The sequence below is a fragment of the Zingiber officinale genome, chromosome 3B (assembly GCF_018446385.1).
Source record: "Zingiber officinale cultivar Zhangliang chromosome 3B, Zo_v1.1, whole genome shotgun sequence".
In the NCBI taxonomy this organism is placed as follows: domain Eukaryota; kingdom Viridiplantae; phylum Streptophyta; class Magnoliopsida; order Zingiberales; family Zingiberaceae; genus Zingiber; species Zingiber officinale.
The window spans coordinates 109,994,180-110,004,374 of NC_055991.1; the positions used below are offsets into that span (position 1 = coordinate 109,994,180).

General features: G+C 38.9%; 1 long non-coding RNA gene across 2 annotated transcripts; it reads left to right on the forward strand.

The window, feature by feature from the left end:
* The first annotated feature begins 7,699 nt into the window (after positions 1 to 7,699).
* Positions 7,700 to 9,952, forward strand: LOC121968509. 2 transcript variants are annotated; one of them, XR_006108187.1, is made up of 4 exons: positions 7,700 to 8,113; positions 8,201 to 8,319; positions 8,438 to 8,534; positions 9,890 to 9,952. It is a non-coding gene; the product is annotated as an uncharacterized LOC121968509 (long non-coding RNA). The 2 variants fall into 2 exon arrangements; XR_006108188.1 differs by lacking the exon at positions 9,890 to 9,952 and adding an exon at positions 8,717 to 8,981.
* Positions 9,953 to 10,195: the final 243 nt, after the last annotated feature.

The following is a 10,195-nucleotide window of genomic DNA, read 5'->3' on the forward strand; positions in this document are numbered from 1 at the left end:
AAAGAATCTAAAAATTAAGCACAATAAAAAAAATAAAGCAGCACAACATAAATGAAAATTTACTCTAAGTGTTGCTGAAGAAAACTTAAGCGTAGAGTTGAAGTGTGTCGCAGCACAGAAAGCACAAGAACACTAGAGTAAGAGAATAGAGAAGAATGATCATGAATTGGTGATTTGCAAACTCTGCTTCGAACCTCTTTTTATAGTACTTTCCCAATCAACTTGAAGCTTTCCAGTCGCCTGTATTCGTGCTAACGTGGATGCAACTTCTATCCGATAAATAACGTTAACTAAGTTATCTGATCGACTGGAATCCCTCCGATCACCTGTAGAGGGGCCAAATCTAATCTTAACTCAATTCACTCGAGTTGCTAATGACCTCATCTTTAGTCACTTGAAAGCTTCTATGGTCACTTATAAGCTCCGGTCGCCAAACACAACTACAGTCGCTTGGAGCCTCTAAAATTCTTTCATTGAGAGTTATCACCAACTAGCTGCCCCTAACTCCCTCTGGTGTCTGAAACCGTCAAACTTTGCTTCCTTGCAATTATTACATGTAATGAATAGGATATAGAATTTAAAGTTACTCGTACTTACTTAATTATATTTTGACTCATCTAGTTTTGGTTGCCAAACAATCAGTTCCTAGCTAATTCCACACACTTGGACTTGTGCCAAGTAATAAGCTCCCAGCTAATTCCACAGACATGGACTTGTGTCAAGCAATCGGCTTCCAACTGATTCCACACACTTAGACCTTATTCACTTAGCCTTCCGCTAGAAATTTGTCTATCAAGTCTTCACTACTTGGACTTAATTTACCTAGCCTCCAGCTAGGAATTTCTTACCTGATCTCCACCCATGACTTAACTCATGCCTAACTCCCTATTAGGACTTCAAATGCCTAGATCTACTAAGACTTAGTCACTACCTAGCACACAACCAGGACTATAATACTTGTCAAGTAACCTACACTTGCACGCTTGACATAACTAGTTAGATCACAACTAACCTAAGTTTAACCTTAGTTATATATCAAAACTCTGGGTTAAATGTTGTATACTCAGCACCAACGATGATGCGCTCCTCGTAAGTGTGGAGTTGTTTGGATGGGGAGGGTTATCCCCCTGGGGCCTATCTTCAGTCCTAGGTCCATGGGATGGTCGAGTCAAACTAGGGTTGGGTCTCATGGTGCTAGAAGTTGATTGCACTTGACTAGAAGCAAGGATAGCAGCCTCACTAGTCGCAAGAGGATCCAATAAAGCCTTGCCTTTGCTCTCAGATGCCTCAGCTTTCTCCTTCATACTTGATTCAGGGGGACAACTTCTCACAGGAAAGGGTGCTAGAATAACTTCCCTGGAGAGTCAAACCAATTTCCTTTCAGTTTCTGTCTCTATCATCGACTTCTGAGAAGACCCGATTTCGATGGCTGACTTCTTAAAAGTCATGGTCTCAGGGCTAGGTTTCTTCGAAGTTTGGGTCTCAAGCTCTCGTGGGCGTTTCATTAAGATCCTTGTCTTGGGGATTGACTTTTAACTCTCACCTTGTGCTGATTTAAGGGAACTGGCAGATGTAGGATGCTTCGGAGTTTTCCCTTTCTTTTTGGGTCAAGCTTCAAACTAAGCCTCAGCCTCAGGTGATTCCGTTAGCTCAATAACCAGACTTTGTATCCTTGTTGCTGCTGGATTTAATACTATGGTGGGAGCCTTGGTGGTAGATTTTGAAGCTTCAACTATAATAGTTGAAGCTTTAACAATTGCAGAATCGTCCGCCACAAAAGGATGAGAGGTTGACAATTCTAAAGATCTCTCAGTGACATCTTCTAGGATGTATACATCATCCATGGAAACTAGGTCCCACTTTTTTTTGGCTTATGGATGAAATATACATGACTCGTTCTACAAGAACAAAAAAGTTAGTTAAAAAGAAAAGTTAATTAAAAAAAATACTTTACTCAAATGGTCGTCTAGCTCCACTGCAATTGGGCTTAGCTTAGTCTAGCCTGGCATAGCAAGGTCTTGTTCTCCGCTAAAATATTAGGGCTGAACTTCAGCTGAGATAGAATCTTAATCATCTTTAAATATGTCGGTTCTAACTTATAGTCACCCAATAGTGGCGGAGTAGGTAAATCATCCAACCAGAGCATCGACCAAGTATATGATTGAGGCGACTTGATAAAAAAGAAGACTTCCTTCCACCCTTGTGTGAAGAAGGGCACTCACCAAGAAGGTATAGTGATAAACATACATTTTATCGTGAAATGAGTATCAAACAAAAACTGAAACCCCTTCCTACACTAATGCAATATAGGGCAACTCGGATCGTATTTCACAAAGAATGTAGCCGGTGAATTCTAATCTTAGGATCAAATTGTTATTGATTTGGGGGTTTGGGTTTGAAATCCTCAAGCTAATGACAGAAAAGATAATCCTAATATAATCTAAGAGACATAAAGAAAAGTTTATCTAATTCAATCATGATGATGGAATTAAAACTAATCTACATTGCAATAAAACCATCTAATTAATGAGCACAACTAACTCATAATTCAACTAACAAACATTGCAAACAAATTGAACTAAGGCAGATTATGAACATAAGCTCAACTAATGACACAAACATTCCATAAAGCAGTTAATAGGTATGAACCAAACAAAGCTAGGCGCATGCAATCTTAACATGGAATGATAACATCATTACAACTCAACATAATCAACACTCAAGCAACCACTACATCAAAGAATCTAATGACTAATCAAAGAAGTAAATCAAGCTTGGCAATGAAGAAGTTATTATCTAGATCTGTAGAAGATATTGGATCGAGACGCATGTGAGAGGGGGGTGAATCATGTGGTTTTAGAAAATTGACTTTTGCATATTTGAAAAACAAAGTGTGCAATGAAAATACAAATAAAATTAGAAAAGATAAATCAAGTAAAAGATACATTCTGGAATCACATATTCGGACTTTAAGAATCAAACATTCCGACCTACCAGAATTGCACCTGATCTTCTTAATTAGGAATCGCACATCCCAACCCACCAGAATCGCACAACCAGTCTTCTCAATCGGGAATCGTACATCCTGACCTTTTCCAGAATCCCACATCTAGGCTTCAACCTGTTGGGAATCGAATATCTTGACTTGCCGGAATCACACATCCGATCTTCACCTATCAGGAATCACAATCTTGACTTCTCAGAATCACACATCCTATCTTCAACCAATCAGGAATCAAACATCCTGACTACGGTTAGTCAACCCTGTACACTCGGTAACAAGATTAGATTGCAACACATATAATTTTAACCTATTTGTCATTCATCAAAATTCAAATTTGACCATTGGTGCCAACTACAGTATAGAAGAAGGATGACAGTCACTTGGAAGAAGATTAAACTTTGGAAGAGTTGTGGACGGATCGAAGATGGATCATGGATGAAGTAGAAAAAGCTCTTGCTTCTCCGGTGTTGGGTGGATGTGGATGGATGAGGTAGGAAAAGCCCTAATTCTCTATGGATGAAGCACCGGTGGTGGCAAGAGTAAGGTGATGAAGAAGTTGATGGCCGGAGCTATGATGGAGGTGGTGATGAGGAAGGATGAGGTAGAAAAATCTCTGGACCTTAGTGAATGATGCAAGATGAGCTCCAATAGCTGAAGATGGTGAAGATGATCAAAATCGGCCCTCCTCTATTCCGTCTCTGTTCTGTGGAAGGAAAACGCCGATCTCCAGTGGATGGATGTGGGAGAGAAGTTGATGATCGAAGCTTCTGATGGAGATTAAGATGGACGAGGAAGGGAACCCTTGACCTCAGTGGATGAAAGCGGAGCACCGGTGGTGACCGGCGGAATGGAGCAGGAGGAAGAAGATCTCGCCCGCACCTCTGTTTTTGACGCGATTTTGCTATAGCCGATTGACGAAGAAAACAACACTATAGCTTCACATTTGAACTCTTCTCAGATTTGAATGGACGGTGGAGATTCTCCATATCTGGATCAATGGCGGTAGATCTTGATCAATGGCTGTGATTTACTTCCCCTTGACTTGGATGGAGTAGATCTTTGATGTATGCTCAAATAGCTCATGATCTTAAATAAACGGTTCAGATGAGCTTGATCTCCTCATTTAATCTCAGAATTGAGAATTGGATCGATCCGACTTGAGTCCATTGCCCTTTTGATCACCTACAAGACCACATTCAAATGATTAGTCATAATTCTACAAATAGATAATATATTGCATCAAAGCTCAAAGTTCAAAATCAGTCCAAACTCTTAACATTTGAGATAAATGTGAATTTAATCAACTCAAAAGCATGAGTTTAGGATCCTAAATAATATGACAAAATGATAGTTATCAAATCTCCTATACTTATTTTTGCATATCTCGGCGAGCAGACAAAATAAAGGAACAACTAAAATTCATCTCCCATATAATTTTCTAGCAATACCTAGAAGATAATAAAAGAAATTTAACTAAGACCATTTAAAAATCAAAACAATCATGAATACAATCTCTATAATGATCAATAAGCATGATGATCTCAAACCATTTAAAATAACTAAGTCAGATGCAATCTCACCGGGTATATGTACCTACTCTAACTCTCAAAATCATGGATGGAAGTAGAGTTCAACTCAATGCAATTCATAACATTTCACTACCATAAGTTTACTTATTCTCTAATTCTCCATCACTATAAGACATAGCATACATGAATAAAAAGAATTTATCAAGAATTGAAATAGAATAAAAAGAATTAAATGAGATGAATACAATGACAAAAGGGGAAGTAACAATGAAGAAATGAGAGAGTTGGAATGATAAACTTGATGAGTTGACTTGATGATGTATTTTAAAGAATTTATCTAGGGGAATAAAGATCACCATTTGTTGATGCCAAAACAAAAGATCAAGACAAGCTCTCTTCCAATTTGATCACTACCCAAAAATTGTGGTACGCTATCTCCTCACTTAATACTCTTCATCGCGCTGCTATTTTTTTTCCTTTATATATGAAAAACACACGTTGCAAAAAGGACTTCTGCTATTCCCTAATTCCTGTGTTCAGTGAAGCCTTTAAGTTGGGACCAAACCTTGCAATTAAGGATTTCATAAATCATGGCAAAAGAAATTCAAAAATGTAAATGATTTCTAATTCTAACTTTTCTTTCTTCTTTAGACTTCAATATCAAAATTCAATTGCTATCAATGCTTTCCTGAATTGTAATCTAGCCTCAAAACCTTACTACTACACTCCATTTCCACTTAATTCTGCTGATTATTCATCTGAGAAACAAGCATCTGAAATAACCCAATCTCTGCTGGAACACTGAAAAGAAAACACAATGGTTTCTGATTTTTTTTCTAGATGGTTGCATCAGTTCAAGAATAAGGCTTTTTCAGTTCTAGTGGGCACTTAAAGAACACAAGTAAAGAAACAACCAGATTTGAACAAACCTCCAACTTGCTGAAACAAATAAACAAAATCAAATTCCTTAATTGCCACATGTTTAGAAATTTTCTTTCAGAATTCAGATTCTTGAACTTGACAGTCTTTTCCTTTCTCTGTTGACTTAGTTTCAGAATTCTAAACCTCATGCAGTGAGTATCAAGTTGTTGTTTCCTCCTATTCCAATATCAAGGAACTAACTTCACTTCTTGTATCAGAATTCCAGGGCCTATCAAATTGTTACATTGAAATTTCAGTAACTGTAATGTCCTGTCAAGCTCTTTTGAGTTGCAGAATTCACACTGGTCGTTCTCAACATGCCCACATTTTCCAATCCTCTAAATTCTTGATGTGTATGTCAAATGGGAAAATACTCAGACTGATATAGAAGCTAGTAACCTTCTCCATTTCCCATCAGCATTAGTGAATAACATCTTCTAATTTTTTCCAGAGTTTATACCATATACAAAGATTGGAAACATGAGTTAGTTTCAAGAATTAAATCCACTAAGATTACATGCTTTAAATCATGGTAGTCTTAGAAAAGAAAGTTCATCAAATGTCAATGAATTGGTTTAGGTTCAATTAAAGTTGTCTCTAGTTAGAGAATTTCAAAATGGATTGGCACACATTTACTGATTCTACATTTCTGCAGGTTTATGCTGTGCATTGTTCTTATTTCTTGATCAGTAAAGAAAATACCATCCTGTTGTATGGTTGGAGAGACAAACAAAGTTGACTCTTTTTCCAGCAATTCATGGCATTTTGCTTCAAAGACAATTTCAGGTATTCATATACTCAAATTAAACAATCAATTTCAAGGAGTTTAAGAGGTTAGCTCAGAAATTCAAGTCTTGAGGATTCAATTCTTGTTACTGTCCAGTTTCGTGTCAATCCAAAAATTTTCTATCACTTTACAACACTCTGATGTCTCAGCTAGCTCTCAACAGATCCAAAAGGTCAAATTCAGGGCTAACTTTGGTTTCTGAATTATGGGTTCAAGAATTCCAGTTTCAGAAATAACATAGATTTCAGTTTCAGAACTGAAATTCAAGAAAGTCTTGGCTTGAACTATGAAAAATTAAGCTTAGGAAATGGGTTTCATTTGGTTCTGAAATATTTGGAACTTGAATTTAAAACAATGCTAGTCAGAAACAGTATTAGCAATTGGCACAAGAAATAAATTTCACTCTAACAGTAACAATTCAGAATTCCAGAATTAAGGCTGATTTCTTTAATCAATTGCTTTAGACTTTAGTTTCAAAAATTGGAGTCAAAGGTAACCTCAGCTTGAATCATGTAGAGTTAGGTTTAGGAGAAGATTTGGCACTCAAGTGATTCAACAAATTAATTCCTGCAACCCATTATCTAAGACCAACTTCCCAATCTGAGCTGCTCTACACATATTTCCCCACACTTATTTTGGACAACCTAACTATACAGGATATGAGTGTAATCAAGGGATGAACATCATTGAGATCAATGAGTTGAAAACCAGAATTTCAGAAACTTATAATCTTGTACAATTCTGAATATTTTAGATTTCAAAATAGCTTCAATTGCAACATCTATACCTTCAAAGTTCCTTGGCTTGATATGCATCTTGATTACTATGTTTACCATTCAAGAATGCAGCATCTTTTCCCTTTCAAATTCAGTAAATGCAGCATAAATAGTGAACAACTCTTCAAGGGTGTAACATCCACAAGAAACTCCTTTTCCATCATTGTTGAACTATAACTTCCTACATAATTTCCTCACTGCTGTAGCATCATCCCAGCATTCAACGACCCAACTAGTGTATCATGCAAACCAATCAATCAAATTGTCAACATTTTTGCAATATCAACTTTGATATATTCTACCAAGTTAGAAATAGTTGTGTCTCCAAGTGCTCGAATTTTGCACAACATATCAAAATTTTTTGAACTCCAAAAATTTCTAATCTCCATGAAATTAAAGCATATGTAAAACACTCCCCCACACTTAGAATTTTACCCATCTTAGCAATCTAACTCTGTAAAATACCGAAAAAATGATGAATAATGATAAGGGAATTTTCCATAATTTTTAGAAATTTTTCTGGAATTTTTCGGAGACCGTATGGATGAATTTACGGGGATAAAGAAATGGAGCATGGAAAAGCCTGTTTAAATTACCCCGTTTTAACGAGGAAATATTTATTTTCTTTAAATCATTTCCTTTTCCCTTTTTCTTTTCTTTTATTTCTTTTTCTCCTCTCCCTCGCCGTTTCCCTCATTTTTCCCCCGCGTGCCATTCCTCTTCTCCTCCGCCGAACTCACCCCGTGCCCTAACCTCCTAGCGCCGGCGGTTTCCTTCTCCTCTGTCCCTGCCCAAGCGCCGGCGAGCACGAGCCACCGCCGGCCGAGCCACTCCTCAGCCCTAGCGCCGCTGCCTCCCTCTCCCCTCCAGCGACGCTGACTTGACCGGTCGGCACCACCCGATTTCCGACAGCCATCTTCCTCTTGTGCCCTAGCCGCCAGCCACCCGAGCGCCACAACCGACGCCCTCTCCGATCTCCTCACGGCACCACCTTTTCCTCTGCCCTAGTTCCTCAGCCGCCGTCTATGTGAGGTCTCCAGTCGATGGTCTTCTTCCACGCCAAAGGACCCTAGATTTTCACCAAATCCAGAGAAGGGTAAGGAAAAACATTTCTTTTTGTGGTTGGATTGTAGTTGTGAATGGATTTCTAGGTTGATTTATGATGTTCTTTTGATCCGGGCAGTGAGGAGGAGTGTCTTTCAACAGCCACCCATTTTTCCGGCAGCCACCTTCTAGCGGTGAACAACCCTATTGGGCAGCAACTCTTGGATTCCAGCAGCGAGAACGGTTGTGGAACTTGAGGTAAGGCTTAGGGTTTGTTTTTGTTTTCAATTCTGTGATCTGGTTCTTATCCTGCCGTGAGCAGCACTTGGGTTGTGTGGAAGGTTATGCTAACTAAGGATGGTAGTCTCTAATTTAGATTCAATTCGACGGTGATGTATCTGGTTTTCAGCGGCTGCCCCTGTTCCGACAGCAACTACCTGTTGTGGATCAATAGAGGAGACTTTGGTGTTAAGGTAAGATAATTAGGTTGGATTAGGTATGAGTTGGATTGTGTAATTGGTTGTACATGTATAATTGGAATTAGGTCTATGTTATTGTGTTAACTAGGGTTTGACCCTAATTTAGTGCAAGAGATTTTTATTTAGCTATTTATAGGAATGTAGCTAAATAAAATATATATTTATTGGTGACACAGGATTTTGACGCGAGACGAGTATCTCGACGTTGGATTTAGATCGGATACGATACTTTCTTTTGAAGGCGGCTACTTTGACTTTATGTCATTTGATATGCATAATAATGTCTTTAACAAATAGCAACGATTGTGTTTTCTTATTTGCTTTGGTTGATCACTACATGATCTGTTACATGCTTGTTTGTTTATTTTCTATGCACCTCATGTTAATATTTACCTGATTATGCATATTTATAGAGGCAGTGACACAACCCTGTTATTTATCATGTTCAGGACCTAGGGTTTTTGATACCTTATCTGGTCTGTATACCTTGATTTGATTCATTTTCCTATGGTACACATTTTATATTTATATATGGATATTGCTATGCTGTTTAGGATATTGCTATGTTTAGTGTCATGCATCATCTCGCATGATTGCATGCTGTGCGATAGTCTGCTCCATTATTGTCGAGCACATCGCCAGTTACATGTATCTGTACACACCACCACTCATGTGTTAGTGGTATATCAGACAGGTGTGTGGCAGTTCTGCTGTCTTCGTTGGTCTAGTGACTCTGCGTGGTAGCCAGCAGACGTTTCTGCTCTGTTTGGCTCCGTTGGTTTAGTGTAGCAGCGTGGTAGCCGGCAGGCGGTTGGACTCTGTTTGGCTCCGTTGGTCCGCTCATGGGTAGTGTGACGTGATAGTTAGAGCCCTAGATCGTCGTGTACCGGGAGATGAGGCATTGAGCTTCCCCATTTATGATTTGGGGTAGGAGGATAGGTGTACTCAGATCCCGTCCACTAGGTCACTCATCGAGGCGATGGCGTCGAGTGCACTATTGTGCACCCTACCCACTCGGTCTCACCATTGTGTGTACGGTGGCGTCGGGGTGACCGTAGCATTTGCATCGTATCGTGATCGTTCATCTGCTGCGTTTACTCTGCGTTTAAATGGATCGTATGATTGGCGTACATCGTGATTTATGACACTCTCGGTCTGACGACCCTGTTGTACTTATACCCTGGTCCTGGTTATTACAGTTTTCTCCTGCTTATTTCAGTTTCATTTACCCTTCTTGTATCAGGAGACTGTACGCATGATTAGTGCTGGTTGTTATTTGCTTTATTATGCATATCAGTTGTTACCCGCTGAGTTGTTGAACTCACCCCCGTGGACACTATATTTTTCAGGTACCAGGTTGTTTATGGAGTCACTTGGAGTATCCTACCTGCCGGTCCCCACGTTACATCAGAAGACCTGTCTCCATTTTTTTTTGTTTATTTGTATTTTGGTAGATGAATGTGTGTATTTGGCTTTGTGTTCCGGTTTTGTTTCCGGAGTGTTATGTTGTTATGTGGTGTAAGCCTAGCCGGATAGCAGTGTTTTGTTTTGTTTTGTTTTGTATGGGTTTGTATTTATGTTTTTCCGCTGTGTTGGTTTTGATTTCAGCCGAGTGGGCTGATAAAAAATATATATAACTGCGTGGTTGTTGTTAT